This window comes from Stegastes partitus, unplaced genomic scaffold (assembly GCF_000690725.1).
Source record: "Stegastes partitus isolate 25-593 unplaced genomic scaffold, Stegastes_partitus-1.0.2 Scaffold177, whole genome shotgun sequence".
NCBI lineage: Eukaryota > Metazoa > Chordata > Actinopteri > Pomacentridae > Stegastes > Stegastes partitus.
In genome coordinates this window covers 167,239-183,522 of record NW_007577908.1, presented here as the reverse complement: position 1 = coordinate 183,522, position 16,284 = coordinate 167,239, and the positions used below count along the sequence as shown (strand labels likewise).

The 16,284-nt window shown below is 40.6% G+C and overlaps 1 protein-coding gene across 2 annotated transcripts in view; it reads right to left on the bottom strand.

Annotated features, from left to right (window-relative positions):
- The window catches only part of ndp (norrin cystine knot growth factor NDP), a 30,746-nt gene extending 21,219 nt beyond the window's left edge, over window positions 1-9,527 (bottom strand). The window contains exon 1 of one of the 2 annotated variants that reach the window (XM_008279951.1): window positions 9,393-9,527. The gene's annotated coding sequence lies outside the window, so the exon portion shown is untranslated. Of the gene's footprint in view, window positions 1-8,415; window positions 8,482-9,392 lie in introns of those variants that run through there. The other variant, XM_008279952.1, reaches the window with a different exon arrangement.
- Window positions 9,528-16,284: the final 6,757 nt, after the last annotated feature.

Genomic DNA, 16,284 nt, shown 5'->3' with positions numbered 1-16,284 from the left:
GGGGGGCTGGAGTCTATCCCAGCTGACTCAGGGTGAAGGCAGGGGACACCCTGGACAGGTCACCAGTCTATCACAGGGCCACACTTAGAGACAGACAAACAAGAACACTCGCATTCACACCTACGGACAATTTAGAATCACCAATTAACCTCAACATGTTTTTGGACTGTGGGAGGAAGCCAGAGAAACTGGAGAGAACCCATGCTGCACAGGGAGAACATGCAAACTCCACGTGGGTGTCCTAACCGGGACGTGAACTGGCGACCTTCTTGCTGTGAGGTGACGGTGCTAACCACCACTCCATCTTGCAGCCCCATGTAAAATTGTAAGATTTTTATTTTTTGGCTTATTTTGTAACCAGCTTTATGTGACGTAAGTTTCTTTTGTCTTACACATAAAAATGACACGCAAGTCTTAATAAGAACTTAATGCATTGGGGCTCTTTGGTTAGGTTTAGGAAAAGACCGTGGTTTGGGTTAAAATAAACTCATGCAAACACCAAACACAAAGCTCAAGATGTTCTCTATGGTGACAAATCCAACCCTAGGAATATCTGCTAAAAAAACATAGCAAGGGCTGCAATTACACATAATAAACAATTACTTTGTTCAGGTTTTACCATCTGTACATGCTGCTGATGACAATGGCAGCAGATTTAATTTTTTGAGACAATGGGTCTGAAACTGAAACCAGCTAACTGAGCTAACATGAGTTGGTTGAAAACACTGGGATCTTTAATATGTACTCCTAGGTTACATATGTTACATAATGCTGAGATACTGAGGCTAAAGCTGTACGTCCCTGACAACAACTGAGCAGCTGAAAGAGCAATGTAGAAGACAAAATGCTAAATAAGGAAACAGCGTTGGATAAAGCTTAAGTTGGTCTGGTCTTGGAGGAAAACAGGACTTTGCTATATGAAGAAATCTCTGTTATCATCAAGCTGAAAACGTTCACGCAATTTCACTAAAGCCTTTTGGCTTTACACCACACTTATAAATCTGCGTTCTGTGGCTACACTTGGGTAGTGATGCTTTTTATGTTATTCAGCAATGACTGGTTTTCCAGAACTGAATTGGGAAGCAACCGGAGATGTACTAGACTACATCAGCTGAGAGTACGGTGAAGTCTATGGAAGAAAGAAAAGTTTCTGATGCTCCCCTTAAAGAAATAGAAACGTTAAAGGAAGGATCACTGTCCAAACAAGAAGGCAATGTACTGTATGGCAGGGCATACATGTTATGGACGGATTCCCAGGGTTTGTAATTAGTCTTGCTGCCAGAAGTGGGAGACAAAAGTCCTGCACTGGAAGTTACAATAGTTTGTCCTGGAAAAATGTGAAATCAGACTGTTGTTTTTTTCCCCAACACAATATTTGCTGATTGCTTAGCTTTCCCCACAACATAGAAATACCACACCAAAACTACACATGCTAGATGTGAACACAAAGATGTGATACACAGTTCTGGAGTAACAGTAGCAAGTAGGAATTTTAATCATAAATCCTTAATCAATAATTGTTGTTTATAGTTTATTTGATAAAAAACACATTGACCGATAAGGCAGCAGACGAGAGATATGCATGTCGAAAAGTGTGCTATAGTACCTTGTAGCACCACCAGGTGGCGCCTCTTACTGTTTGCTGAGGCAGAGTTACATGTGTGTTTGCTGACTGCCCATAAACGCATCTGCCTGCTGTCTAACTGATAACCTTCATGTTGATGAACTGTGCAACATCAAGTTGTAAAAAGGCATCTGTTGGCTGTCTGATTTGGCTAGTGAGCTAAAGCTCATACTAAGCTAGGATTTTCAAATGCTAACACAGGCTGGTAGTGATGTGTCAGCACAGAGAAACTGTAGCTACTAACATTACGCAGCATTTTGACAATTAATTGGTCATTGATTGCTAATCAACGAGGCGGCTGTGGCTCAGGTGGTAGAGCGATTGTCCTCTGATCATAAGGTTGGTGGTTCGATCTCCCGCCCCTCCACTGTCAAAGTGTCCTTGGGCAAGACACTGAACCCAAAGTTGCTCCCAATGGCAGATTAGCGCCTTGCATGGCAGCTCTGTCACCATTGTTGTGTGAATGTGTGTGTGAATGGGTGAATGAGAAAACGTAAAGCGCTTTGAGTGCCGCTAAGGTAGAAAAGCCCTATATAAGTGCATTTACCATTGTTAACGTGGTCAACTAACGGTTAAAGAAATTGTTTAAAATCTTCATCCCTTGTTACTAATACAGGTGGCTACCAGGACATGGTAACGACTGCATTTTATGGTAAAGAAAAGAAACAAAAAAAGAAAGCACCCTCCAAACTCTGTCAACTGAAAAGTGTTCTTACTGCAGAACCACTGCTCATGCAGAAATCTAAATCTTGACAGGCCGTACATGACCAATTAAAGTTATCGTTTTGCTCTAAATTCAGCCTGAACATCCACTCGATTTGGCCTCCCATTACTACATCAGTCAGCAGAGTCTGTCCCCTGCTTCAGCTTTTTTTTTTCAAACAAATTAGAACTTCAATAATTTGGCACAACCGCAAAAATCCAAAGCAGTCTCCTTTTCCTCTTCAACTCACCAATGTGGAATTCCCAGCACTCAGAAACTAATTAGAAAACCAAAGCTGGAGGCCCGGAGGCAGATGAAATTATTACACAGCCCGCATTATATGTAACTTCAGACCTATCTCTAGATCTGCGTTTACTGCTTATTAAACGACATATCATCTGTCATAGAGCAAATCAAATTAAGCAAATTCCACTTCGTTTTGTACGTACAACTGCAGTGGTGTTGCCAAGGGGCAGATAATTTAAGAAGGGCCCAGTACCTGCACGAAGATCCAGCCTGGGTTAAGAATATGTGGGGAGCCAAACCACATAACTACAGCACAGCCTCCCCTTACATACCGCAGCGCCTCTGTTTTGAAGCTTTTGGATTTGGGGAGTTATGAGATGATGAGTTCAAGCTTAAGGACTGCAGATATTATGATGTCTCTCTCTTAGAGGCTATGATGGGAAAGAAGCCCCCCATCCTTAGTCAGGGTACAAAGGCAGTGTATGTATTATTTTTTAAGCAGTGGATTACACTGTAAAAAAGAAAAAGAAAAAAAAAAGGCTTTGACTATTATTATTTTTTTAAACTGAAAAAGTTTTATGTTTTGTTTTGTCAAGATTATTACTAGTAAAATCTCAGAAGTAAATACAAATGTACACAGGACTTCTAAAAACACAGGAAAATAACATCCACATCCTTGGTTGAGCATATGTTAGACTATAAAATTACACTGTTTTACTGTATTTAAATTTGAAAAACCACAATTTTTAAACAAATATTTGCCTTTATTTGACAAGGGACTGAAAAAAATGATAAATATTTTCTGTCAATAATGTCTATGTCTTTTTATTTTACTTTATTTATTTATTTTCCACAGATTTGTTTTTTTTGCCAGTTTTGTTACATTACAAAGAAGAGCAAGTAAAATTAAAGAAATGAATATCTATTTGCTGCTATACTGTAAAAAAAAAAAAAAAAAAAAGGAGGCAGAAATGCAAATAATGTTGACATCAAAAATCTGTATTTTTACTGATAATTAGTTTATTTACTATGTGCCACCATAAAATAACAGTTTTATTGCATTTAAATCAGCTATAAAAGAAAATATAAGAATTTTACAAATATTTGTTATTTTCACTTTTTGTTTATTTATGTATGTATTTATTTATTTATTTCTGTTTTTGAGTGTTACAGTACTGTACTTACTGTATTTTTCCAGGCAACCTGTGGCCAGACTTTCACAGTTTTTTAAGGGATCTTTTGTCACAGTGTCTGTTTGTAGTGTTGTATTGTTACTTTTACATAAAGAATTAATCTGTGAACGTGGGAGACATTTACAAAACATTTAAATAAAAACCTGGGGCTTCACATACAGGAATAATTCATTCATTAATAAAACGTGTCCATGTGTCAACATTCATTAATTGCGTAAAAATGTATCTGCTAACATGTTGTTTTGTTGAGGTGCCTTCCATGTATGAATCTGCCTGTATAGATAATAGCTTTTGGTTTTAGACTGTTTGTAGTAAAATACTTTTTTTTTTTTTTAGATTTTTAAAAAAGGACTAGTATGAACAACAAAAAGTAAAAACACTCCATTACAAGTAAAAGTCCTGCATTGAAAAACCTACATATGACAGTAGAAGAGAAGTAAAAGTAAAAGTGAACATTTTTGTTTTGTCCCTCTGACTGATGTTATATTATATACAACATCCTTAGATTATTAACAGAGAGTATCAGTGTGTCTGCAGCATGTTACTGTTGGAGCTGCTGCAGTTTGAACTACTTCATATCCAGTTTTATATTTTATTCAGGGACAGCAGATAAATCTGAGGGCTTCAAACATGATTTATTGGAGAGGAAAGAAGGGGGGAACAATTTTCTGATACACAAATCTGTTTCCAGTTTCTCTCTAATCTTTCTGCTGAGATATTGAATCATTGGAACATTTATTGAAATGTGAGAAGTTTCGAGGAAAAATCAGTATTTGTCAGAGCTGTTAACAAGTCCAACATGTGAAATGTGAGTTCGATTACACACCGACGTTTGGAAGAAGCCAAAAGGGTAGAAAAGTGCTGGTTTAATCTTTAACAAGGTGTTGTGTTTTAAAAGATTGTTATATTATCCATTCTGTGAACAGTGGAGCAGAAAGTACAATATGTGCCTCTGAAATGTCGAGCAGGGGAAGAATAAACTACCTCAAAGTCATACTGAAGTACAGCACCTGAGTAAATGTACTTAGTTACTTTCCATCACTGGTTAATTGACAAACAAAGTGTTGAACATTTTATAAACCAAGTGGTTCATTTAAAAATAACACATTGATCAATAACCGCTCTGACAGTTTCTCTTCTTTGCAATAAAAACATCTGAGGTGTGAAAAAAAAAAGACGACATGCAGACTTTTGTTCAAGAGACACAAGTGAAAAAACGATCTCAAAATCTGTTCTGAGAAGTGACACCACAAAGCCTGGCGAGCCATATGTTGTGTAGAAGAGAACTGCTCGGTCGCTGCCACCGTGTTTTGTTCTTACCAGCGGGGTGCAAGTATAAATATCTCTGCCCACCTCACTTATGGGTTTTTGTTCTCTTTCACACAAACCCGCACTCATGCAGCGTGTTCATATAAGAGCTGTGTGGTTTGGTATTTCTCAAGGACGTTTCTACACATTGCTGGCGTGTAACCCGGTTTAACAATAAATGATAGTCCTGTGTATTGAAACTGCCTTCTCACTTATGTCTTCAAAAAAAGAATCATTATTTTCCCAAAAGGTAGGACTATAATATAATTAGAGTTGATTAATCAATTAGTTGTCATCTATTAAATCGGCAGCTATTCTGAATGAATGAATGAATGAATGAATGAATGAATGATTATAGTCATTATACAGTGTACAACCAGATTGGAGAGCTTCTCCTATTTTCAGTGCAAGTTAAAAAAAGAAAAAATAAAGTGCAAAATTGCTCAGTAAAATATAAACGATATATAAGGACAAATATATAAAAAGAAATAAAAGATTTATAAAGTATTGCACGAGATAATGGATATTTACATAAAGTCACAGACAGATTGTGTTGCACACAGTGGAGGACTCTTACTGAGGTAGAGTGGATATTCTACACGTGAGAGTTCATGGTGGTGATGGCTTTCTAATTGATTCATTGGTTTGACTCATTTTTTCAAGACAAACGTCTAAATTCTCTCGATTCCAGCTTCATAAATGTAAATACTTTCTCGTTTCTTTCCTCCCATGTGACAGTAAACTGAATATCTTTGGGATGTAGACAAAAAAAAGAAGACATTTGTTATCTTGAGGTTTGGGAAACGGATTTTTCACAGTTTTCTGACATTTTATAGACTAAACAAGTACTCGGCAGTGAAAACAATTGTGAGTTGCAGCTGTAGATGTAGGGGGGAAAAAAGTCAGTTCCAGTTTAAAAGTGTTTAGTGAAGTTATGGATAATACCTATATACATATTATATGTATATATACCTATACAGATATTTGCTGTTTCTTTTCGCAATCCTATTCTTTCAAAATTGCTTTCACTCTCCATTTGGTCAGTTTTAGGAAGACATCATAGAAGATATGACAAAGATATGTTGTAGGGCTGACTGATATAGTTTCTTAAAGATATAGTCATCAAAAAGACAGATTCAGATATTTTGGGCTCATATAGATTTGCAGTAAAAATTGGCTGTGCTCAATTTTTTTCTTTTTTTTAAATTTATTTCTTTTTTTAAAGATTTTGTAACTAACACTCTAAACCCCCAAACCTTGTGACAAGTAAGCGTATGTTCTATCTGTCTATCTGTCTATCTGTCTATCTATCTATCTATCTATCTATCTGTCTATCTGTCTATCTATCTATCTATCTATCTATCTATCTATCTATCTATCTATCTATCTATCTATCTATCTATCCTCTGAAAAACAATATTTGGGCTCCACAAAAACAATTAACAGTTTGCGTCTTTTTAAGTTAAAACAACTTCTCATGAAATTATGCTCAACCAACAAACTACAGTGGTTTAGAAGAATCAGCTTTTCCTCCTAAATTAAAGGTATTTTAATTACCATTGCTCAGAGCTTTAGTAAATAATATTAATGACCAATCTGGCCATGTCCAGATAGAGACGGAGTCTTGAAATGCTGAACTTCAGGTCAAGAAAAATTAAGTTATAATGCAAATTTAATTAAGTCTACCTCAGTGTAGAAACTTGAGTTTAAATTAGACTCAATATCAAGTTGATGCAACATTATTAACAACAATTGGATTTTTTTGTTGATCTCGCAATCCTGCATTTAACTAGACTCTGTCCCCTGAATGACTTTCTAGCGTGTAGCTGTGCAGGAATGTAATTTTCAGGAGACCCGGTTGTGTTGTGTGATGGTTGAGATCTTCTGAGGGGTCCCCTGCTTTATCGCTGGCTGGCCGGCAGCTGAGTACACAGTTGTTGCTCTGCAGTGGTAATAATGTGCAGCTCGCTCATAGCTGAGAAAACAGGTGCATCAAAGGCCGCCGGAGGAGGAGGAGGGAGGGAGTCGGGGTGAAGTGACAGGTAGAGCAGGGGGAGGTCTCATTTTTGGAGCCGTCACGAAAACCTCCATCTCTGCCTTTCTTCTTCTTCTTTCCGACTACATCACCGCACTCCTCTATGATTGGCTCTGGCGCAGCACAGTGCCCAGAGTTTACGTCATGATTTTCTGTTCACCTCCATCCCCGCCCTCGCCCCCCTCCATTGTTTCACCAGCTTTTAATAAACTAAAGGGCAGATTCCTGACTGCAGCGAGGAGGGTGGAGGGGTTGCACAGACCTGTCCTCCACACACATATACAGTATTCGCACACACACAGTTTGGCATGCAGAGTGCCAAGCTCCTCCACCGTCTACTGACGCCAGCTCCCCCGAGCGCACACACCAACTTCCTCTCTCTCGCACACTCACCCGCTCATACCCTCCCCACGCGCCAACCTCCTAAAAGCTAAGCTCCTCACTAAATATATCCCCCCCAGTAAAGATAAGACAAACAGTGTGGATTTGAGAGCAGCGTGCAGCCAATGACAGGCAGCCATGTGAGCCGCGGCTAAGCTTGTGTTAGCTTTACAATTGAGGCTTCTCAGAAACAGTGGAGACAGACAGAGGAGGACGTATCTGTGTGAATATTCTCTGATTTCTGTATCTTCCTGGCTGGTTTTTTTTCAGTAGTAAAAAAAAAAAAAACAGATCTCCAGGGTCACCTCACATCCTAAGTCCTCTGTTCTGGAGAAAAGACACCGAGCTGTGGGCGAGAAGCCGTGCATGAAACTAGATCAATCCTCCATTCAGCTCCAGGCCCGAAGGCGCTCTCGAAAAAGAGCGAGCGAAGGAGTCGTGGGCGTGTTTGTGTTATCACGTTGGGCCAGGTTTCTTCGGGCAGTGCGGCTCTGTCACATGCTCGTCTGGCGGGGTGGCGTTAAGGAACCTCTCAATGGCCAGAGCTTCGTGCAGAGCATCCATTTGTCAGAAGCACATTCCTGCGGCGGTGAGACATTGTGAACTGCCTATCGGAGCTTCAACACTGTCCAAATAAATACACTCACAATGGGCCCCCCTGTGCGTGTGTGTGTCGGTCTGCGTCTGCGTGTGTGTGTGTGTGTGTTTGCATGCATGTGTGAGAATATGAAACACGAGAGCTCAGACACAAAACCGTGCGCTGCTCTGCCAGAGCATTGCTGTCCATCTGCACCTGGCTGAATGTGCAACATTTCAAACACACCTCCTACTCCTCTTCTTCGCCTTCCTCTTCTCCAAACAGTTCGAAGGTGATTTTTAGTTTGAGGTGAAGATGCAGACGAGGAAAAAAAAAATGCTTTCTTACCGACTGTACAAACTGTTTCTCGTCTGGTGTCACCGGAAGTGGAGAAGGACGTCTGCGGGGATGTTTGCATCACCCCGTCTCGATCTCTTTCTTTTTCCCCTCTTGGGTTTAGACTCTCTCAGTCTCACCTCCTCCAGCCCTGTTTCTCTCCACCTCTCTCACACATCTCAGTTTCATTCTGTTTCTCCTATTTATTGTGTCCTTCTTGGAGTCTCTTTCTCAGATGTTTTTCCTCCTACTTGGGCTGTTTCTCTTCCCCCTTCTCATTATCCCCCAGCCTTTTTGTAGTCACTTCATTTTTCATTTAAACACCTTCTCGCTCCCTCGTTCTCACACACACGCCTCTCCTTCGCCGTCAAATGGAAGTGGTAGCTCGTCTCCTCCTCCTCCTACCTACCACAGAGTCTATTATATCTGTCATCATCTCCTTCCAGCCTAAGCCAGCAGCCTCGGGGTCCAGCAGAACAGGCCAAGTCTATCACACACTCATGGACATAAACGCACACACCTGTAAAACACATATTCATACATATCCGAAGTTATTCACGCCGCCATTAACCTTGCGCTCTCCCAACAAGCCCTGCGAGCTCCGCTATCCTTCCAGCATCTCTGTCAGTGCCTGATTAGCGAATCCACCAGCGCCAACACAAACATGTTTCCTCCTATTACATATCATGTCACATGCTGCTTCCTAATCACAACCACTTGCAGTTTCTGGACTCATGCGGGGCAGAAAGGACCTGCAATAAAAGAGGAATGTGCACCTGAGCGGAGGGATGTGCAGGAGAGGAGGAAAAGTGAGCCCAAGTGTCACTCAAAACTCTCTGAGATGCACTGACAAACATGCATCACATTATCTTACATCCACACTCAAAGGGTGAATTAGTATATCTTTTACGCCCAGTCTTTTGATAGAATACATTTGCAGCTAATTGAAGGGTAAGAAGCAGTAGGTGAGTGGATCCAGGGGTTCCTACCTTGAGCGCCCGGCAGCAGAAAGACAGCAGAGGTATCCACAGAGGCTGCATGCAACACTGGATTTGTTGTTCAACTATTGTTTCCCAGCCAGCTCCTCTCTCCTCTTGTTTCTACCTCTCTCTCTCTCTCTCTCACACACACTCTGATTGTCTGAGCTACTCTCTCCTCCCTCAGTGTCTCTCTCACCTCCCTCTCTCCTCTGTCCCACTCCCTCACTTTCCTCAAACAGGGAAATCTCCAGAAAGAGGGAGCAGCAGCAGCAGCAGCAGCAGCAGCAGCCTGGATGCTCTGCCTGCGAGGACGCTCGTCACATGTGGATCGTGACACAGCAATCGTATATCATACGCCCTTTCTCTCTCCCTCTCTCTCTCGCAAACACACCAGCTGACGCACCGACACGCTCCACAGCGGCAAATGGGAATTCCAGGCCTGGACGGCTCTGCTGGCCCCATCAAGAGAGCGCTGACCAAAAGCTGCAGCCAGTTTTACGAGGTCAGGGTTATAAAACTGTTAGCAGATTTAGTTTATTTAAAAACAACTGGCCCTCGTGGCCCTTCCTCTTCACGCGCTTTCTCCTGCCCAGGGGGTGGGGGCTTTCAGGTGGGGTGGGTGAGGGGGAGGAAGGCAAGAAGAGTTAAATGTGAGGTTCAACAAATCGCCTCAGAAATCTTCTCCTGATGGGAGCCTCTGTGCCGTAATGCATCTGGGATGCTGAAATATTCTTTTACCTGCAGGCGAAATTATTCAAGTTAGAGGTATCTTGAACATGTCAGCATGAGAAGAAAAAACAAAGCACAAAGCATGTTCAGCTTCACTCATCGGGAACGTTTTTCATATGTTCAAAATCATAACCAAATGAAGAGTTAACTCTCTGAACCCCAGGCAGCTTTCGGGCAGGTTTTTGCTCCTGTCACATTTTTCTGCACAGTGGGTTCATTTTTCACTGCAATATAAAAGTCCTGCACCTCTGTGGAAACAGTACAACCATGAAAAGAAGGAGACAGAACTCAGAAACGTCTCCTGTGCAGGATGACACAGTTAAAATGCCATAAATCAGATTAAAAAAGACAAAAACTGAATTTCTTCGATTATTCGTTTCACAAAAAAACTGGAATAAACATGTAAAACATTTTCCCAATGTTTCACATTTGTTACCAATACTGGAAACAATGGGGGTACCACATGCTGTAGACAGCTTATTTAACTACGCCTATTTCCTTTTTACAACCTCCACAAATTTTCCCACAACTCACAGTTGTTTCGCACATCAACTGTAGAAAGATGTTTCCCCGTGCTGAATGTATCTCCAACAACTGTCTCCTCTGCTCAGTGTTTCTGAGCCATGCTGCATTTGTTTTAGTGCTCAAGTATGTTTTATTTTCCTCTTAACTTCTCTTGTTGTCTCCTCTCTGCCCTGTGGAAACACTGCCTGCAATTCAGTCCTAAAATCTCTACATTTTCGTCACGTGACAGCTGAGATTTTTTTATACAAAATCTGGCACAAATTGGTTTGTTTTTAGGATTTAAAAAAAAGAGACTTGTAGAATAAAGTGAGTTGATGAAATATTACAGTTTCAGCAAAGATTTGGTTATTTTTCCTGACAGAACAGCACATGATCATGAACTGGTGGACAGGTGAAAATCTTATGAGACTTTCTCTTTTCACACTTTCTTGCTTACATAAACTGTATAATTTTGGTCCCTTTTTACAAAGAAAATGCGCTCTTTAAATCCACCAGACAGTTTTTGGGGTTTAGACAGTTAGAATGAATTTAAGTTTTAAAAAAACACACACACAATGATTTCATCACTTATGTTTTTAAAAATACACAGGACCCAGTGGGTTACTTGGAGGATATTTCATTTATGAATATTTGTCTTCATCTGTAAATAATTACATGGCTGTGTCATGCCTGTATGTTTGGAAATAATGAAAACAACAGCAATATAGCCCAGATCCAAACTGTAACAGCCTCATCCATCATTCTCAAATGGCTCAATATGACGACAGACAGACCGAGAATATAAAAAGGGGACAAACTACGATGAACGGAAAGCTAAAGACGAGGGTTATCCTTAAGAGTCATGCTTTCTCCGAAGCTATGCGCAAAACTGCAGCCAATTTATTGCGATATATTACATCAGTCGCTCTGCTTCCCTCTCTGCATTTCTGGACTGTTTGCAGTTGGGGTGATTTATCAAAAAGTTACCAAAGGGAGCGGCGCAACTGGAAAAACTGACACTGACAACAAAGGTATAAGAAAAATAGAAGCCAGACAAATAAGTCACATCTTTTACTGCCTGAGTACTGAGGACACTTTTTCTTCTATATGTTTCTCACAGACACTGAGTGGGAGGGGAGGTTTGGGACCAGACAACAAGACAAACTCATGTATTTTTCATAGGCTGATTAAATAAGGAAACAGTGTAGGAATAACAATGAGAGAAAAAAAAAAAGGTGAAAAAGAATAACATGAGCTGTGTGAGGCCGACCGCACATGTTCAGACACTCATTGCATCGCACACAAACACACACGTACACATGTCCTGGTATGCAGAAGTCGAAACTCTCGGGGGAAATAAGGGGAGTGAGCTGCACCACACTAAGTAGGGCTTAGTGGGTCAAAAGTTTAAGAAGCGCAATTACCTGAAAGACCTCGGCTGACCCCCAAATTTCTCACCTTCTGTTCCCTCACACATGCACACACACACCTTCGACAGAGGCGATTTACAGCCAGCAGCAGGAGAGGGTGAAAACTTATCCACCACCAACAGGCTCCTAGAGAGAAAGGGAGAGCGAGAGACCCACGTAAGCACAGTTTGTATTTTGATTACACTTTCAGGCCTTGTAAATGATCACCGCTGCGAACAGTGTCAAATTAAATGGTCATAACTCACCTGGACAGAGTCTGACCGCCGCTCCTTGGCGTGCTCAGCTTGTGTCCGCATGAGAGGTGGTGACAGGGAGTAAATGGCTTCAGATAATGTATCATAATATCACATTAAGAAAGCGTTCGCCCAAGCCAAATGTGAATCCCATATGCGGAGAGGGACAAGGGTGGGGTGAGAGGAGAGGCAAGGAAAAAGTCAGAAGATGTATTGAGCGAAAGAAGCTGAAACACTGGGATGACATACAGCCACAAAAGCAGCTTTCTGACAACTTGTACAAACACTTTCACTTTCTGTGGCGATTAGCTGGTAAATGGACAGTAATAAAACGCAAAGGGATGTTGTGGCTACAGGGCAGCCGCTGACAGGTGACTTGCTCTTTAAGAGTGTGATAAACTCCTTACTTCCGCCATTCTTCAGGCCCATTTCGGTGAAATGTCACGGCCTGGTGAGCATTTTGGACGTAGCCTGTGGCTGCAGGTCGGGTTGCACTGTGGTTACATCAGCGTATAAGCCAATGACTATTAGGAGTGTGATGTGACAGTTGTCCCCGTCTTGATTGAATCCCACCTTGGCTGTAGGCAGTCTGGTCGTCCAGCATCTGAGCTGTGACTGGACCTGACTGGACGTGAGTCATCTCCTCATCAGGACAGGATTAGCAGGGCAGGGTCACATCACAGCTCAAGCACACCAGAGTCCCAGCACCAGCCATGTTTATCTCAGTCCAGGAATTTAGGTTGAGACAACAGCAAAGCTCCGATTCCTTATCTGAAGACATCAACCTTTTTCTTTCCGTCAAGGAGAGTCTATTTTAAGCTCATTGCTCTCTTTATAGACCACTACCAATGTTCACTTCCTCCAAATGGCCTGAAACTACTCAATCAGTCACTGGAGAAACCAATTTTTTTAACTGAAGGAAAAAAAAATCCATCCAAGACCTATTGTCTGTGAGTAGAGCCTTCTCACAATAAAAACTTCTTCCTCCATTGACATTTATAAGAAAAGTCCCAAAATGAACATGTTGTTGGTGGCTTTTGGTATTTCCTAATGGTGCTATTATTTAGTATTTCACATTTATTTCTCCTTAAACGTTAATCTTATAACTTCCTTTAACCGCATTGTTTTTACATGATACTCTAATATTCTCTTGTATATTTTTATCTTTTGCTTTTGCACTTTGGTCAACTCTGATGGTTTTTAAATGTGCTCTATAAATAAATAAATGAATGAATAAATGAATTCACAAAAAAATTCCAACAATATTTCAATTGTGACATCAGTCACAATCATTGTTGCATTTCTTTTCCACAAAAAAAAATAAAATGAATTAAAAAAATGACCAAGTATGCGCTCTTACATCTGGAGAATATTATTTGCAGCATCTCTGTCGCACCATAATGCTTCATTTCTAATGGTATTTTCTGACACATGTTACCTTCATCAAGAAACTGCAGCTGCTGTGATTTGGATGATGCACTTTGCCATATTGTAAATTAATTAATATTTTGATTAATTGCTCAACCCTACTCGGGATGCCGATACTCGTTGAAATGGACAGTTTCCCATATGCTGATGAAACCATTTTTAACCACTAACAGTTATTGTTTGCCAGAAAAACAGCTCAGTCACATTAGGAATTTGAAGAACAGATAAAGTAAACACAAGGTAATGTAATTAACATTAAAATCCCTAGGTACTATGTACACTTTTTTAAATCGTAAAACTAATTCTTTCTAAGCCAATGACCACATCATTAACTAATTGCATTAGTTTGTGGGGTTTCAGTTCGTGTTCATGAATAGCATGCTCTTGGCATAGGTGCATTCATTTCATGGGCGGTCAGCAAACACACCTGTAACTCCATCTCTTTAAACAGTCAGAGGTTCCACCTGGTGGAACAACCAGGTACTGCAGTCAATGTCATGCATTTCTCTTCTTCTTCTTCTGTATCGGTTTATAGATTTTAAAATCCAACACATGATTAGCAGCAGTTAATCAATTAAAAAATCATTAAAAATCTTATCTGTGAGAGACCCAAGGCTCTGGACTGACTGATGGCGCAGAGACATATTCAGTCTTCATTTGGAAGATTGATTTTCAGCTTTATTTTAAGCTACATGAGAAAAAATGGAAGCTGGCTATAATTTTGGTAGATTTATGTGGACCGGTGAGCAACAAAAAAACAGGCATGTTTGCCTCAGAAATGGTCTCCACTGGGAGCCAAACGTCTGACAAAAATAGTCCCATAGTTGTAATTTACAGCTGGTGTAGAATAACTTTCTCTGTTCTTGACCAGGTAAAGTAATGTCACAGCAGCTGCCAAAGACAACCGATGTTTGATGAGCGTACCAGGTCTGGTTATGGAGTTCAGGGAGAAACACAGTTAGCCAGTGTAAGTGCTCAGAATGAAGGGATAATGTCTAGCGCAGGAAAAAAAAAAACGCGAGTATCAAAGAGAAACCACACGTCTCAGATAACGATGAGGATGCACTGAGGGCGGACCACAGTGTAGTAATGACCTTAACACTCATTTAAACACAAACACATACAGTCATGTGCGTAATATTGCATGTGGAATGAGAACAACACCCTTGGGTGAGCGGTTCATGGAGAGAAACTGGGATAAAAGAGAGAAAGTGAAAGACACAGGGAGATATGGAACAATAAGAGAGCAGCTAAGTGTTTCCCCATGTGCACCTGGGGCAGTGGCTGACCCTGTAAAGAGAGGTCTAAGCCTTAGCCCTCGCTGCTTCCACTCCGCTCTCAGTGCCAATGCCCATAGGCACTGAGGAATCACTGGAATGAGGGAGAGCAGCCAAAAACAGTCCACTAAAATCTCTTCATCTCTATAGAAGCACTGTTACAGAGGGCCTCCAGTCTGGTGCAGCGCTTAACAAGCTGCTCCGTCTCTACAACCCTTCTGGGACGGTGACGGCATCCAACACTAACTGACTTCTTCAGGAGGATGAGCCAGCAGGTACACAGACACCAATCTTAGCTAACTTAGTTTACACTGAAGGCCTCATTTTAAAGTACAAAGTTAAAAGTAGACTCTGTAACCCACAAATTCGTTTCCCATCTTGCAAAAAATGAGGACACCAGTTGGACGCAGTGCTTATTCTCAAACTGACTGATAGGTTTTCATTAAAACACTAAACAACAAGTCAATGTAGGTACCAAATTGGGCTCCTACCAAAAGGGCAACACTTTGGTTTACAGCCTCTTAATTACTCAGTATTTACCTGGTGAATATATAGCAGATTGTAATATATTGTTGGTTAATTACCAAAGGAAGCAAGTCCATAATAATTTGGTAAATATAGAGAAACTGCTGCTGAAATACTAAGAAAATACCATGTAGTTGTGACTACACAGTAGGTTGGAAATGACTCAGATATAATTGCACACTTCTGAGGAAACACCTCCTCTATCACCAGTCAGTTCATTGTAGTTTTCAAAGGTCTATGTTGGTAACATGCCAAAGTTAATAATGTACCGTTTGGAAATTAAGATTGCACTTTCCAATAAAATACATTTTCTTCATAGAAAGAAAAACAGAGGACATGTTTCCTAGGAAGTATGCTATTACCAACACAAACCAATAATTAGGGAACTAAAAGGAGGGTTTACTGGTAAAGCCATTGATTCTAGTCCAGTACATTTTTTGGTCAAATTCAATGAACATCTCCTTATAATTTGGTGGTGGTCTGCTCTGTATGACCGATGTAAAAAAAAAAGTCTGGTGTCCTGCCTCTGTAAATGGGAAACAAACAAAGTGGTTTGGATCGATCTATGCAACAGTATTCCAGTGTATCCTATAGATAGATAGATATAGATAGATATTCGAGCTCCTGTACAGGTCACAGGTGCCAAATATCGAAATATGCAAACTATCTAATATACACTGGTTCTCCAGAAACACAGTCTACACCCACACTGTTATGTTTTCATTTTAAAATGCCTACCGTCTGTACGACTCCTAACCCCTAAAACAGAACATTT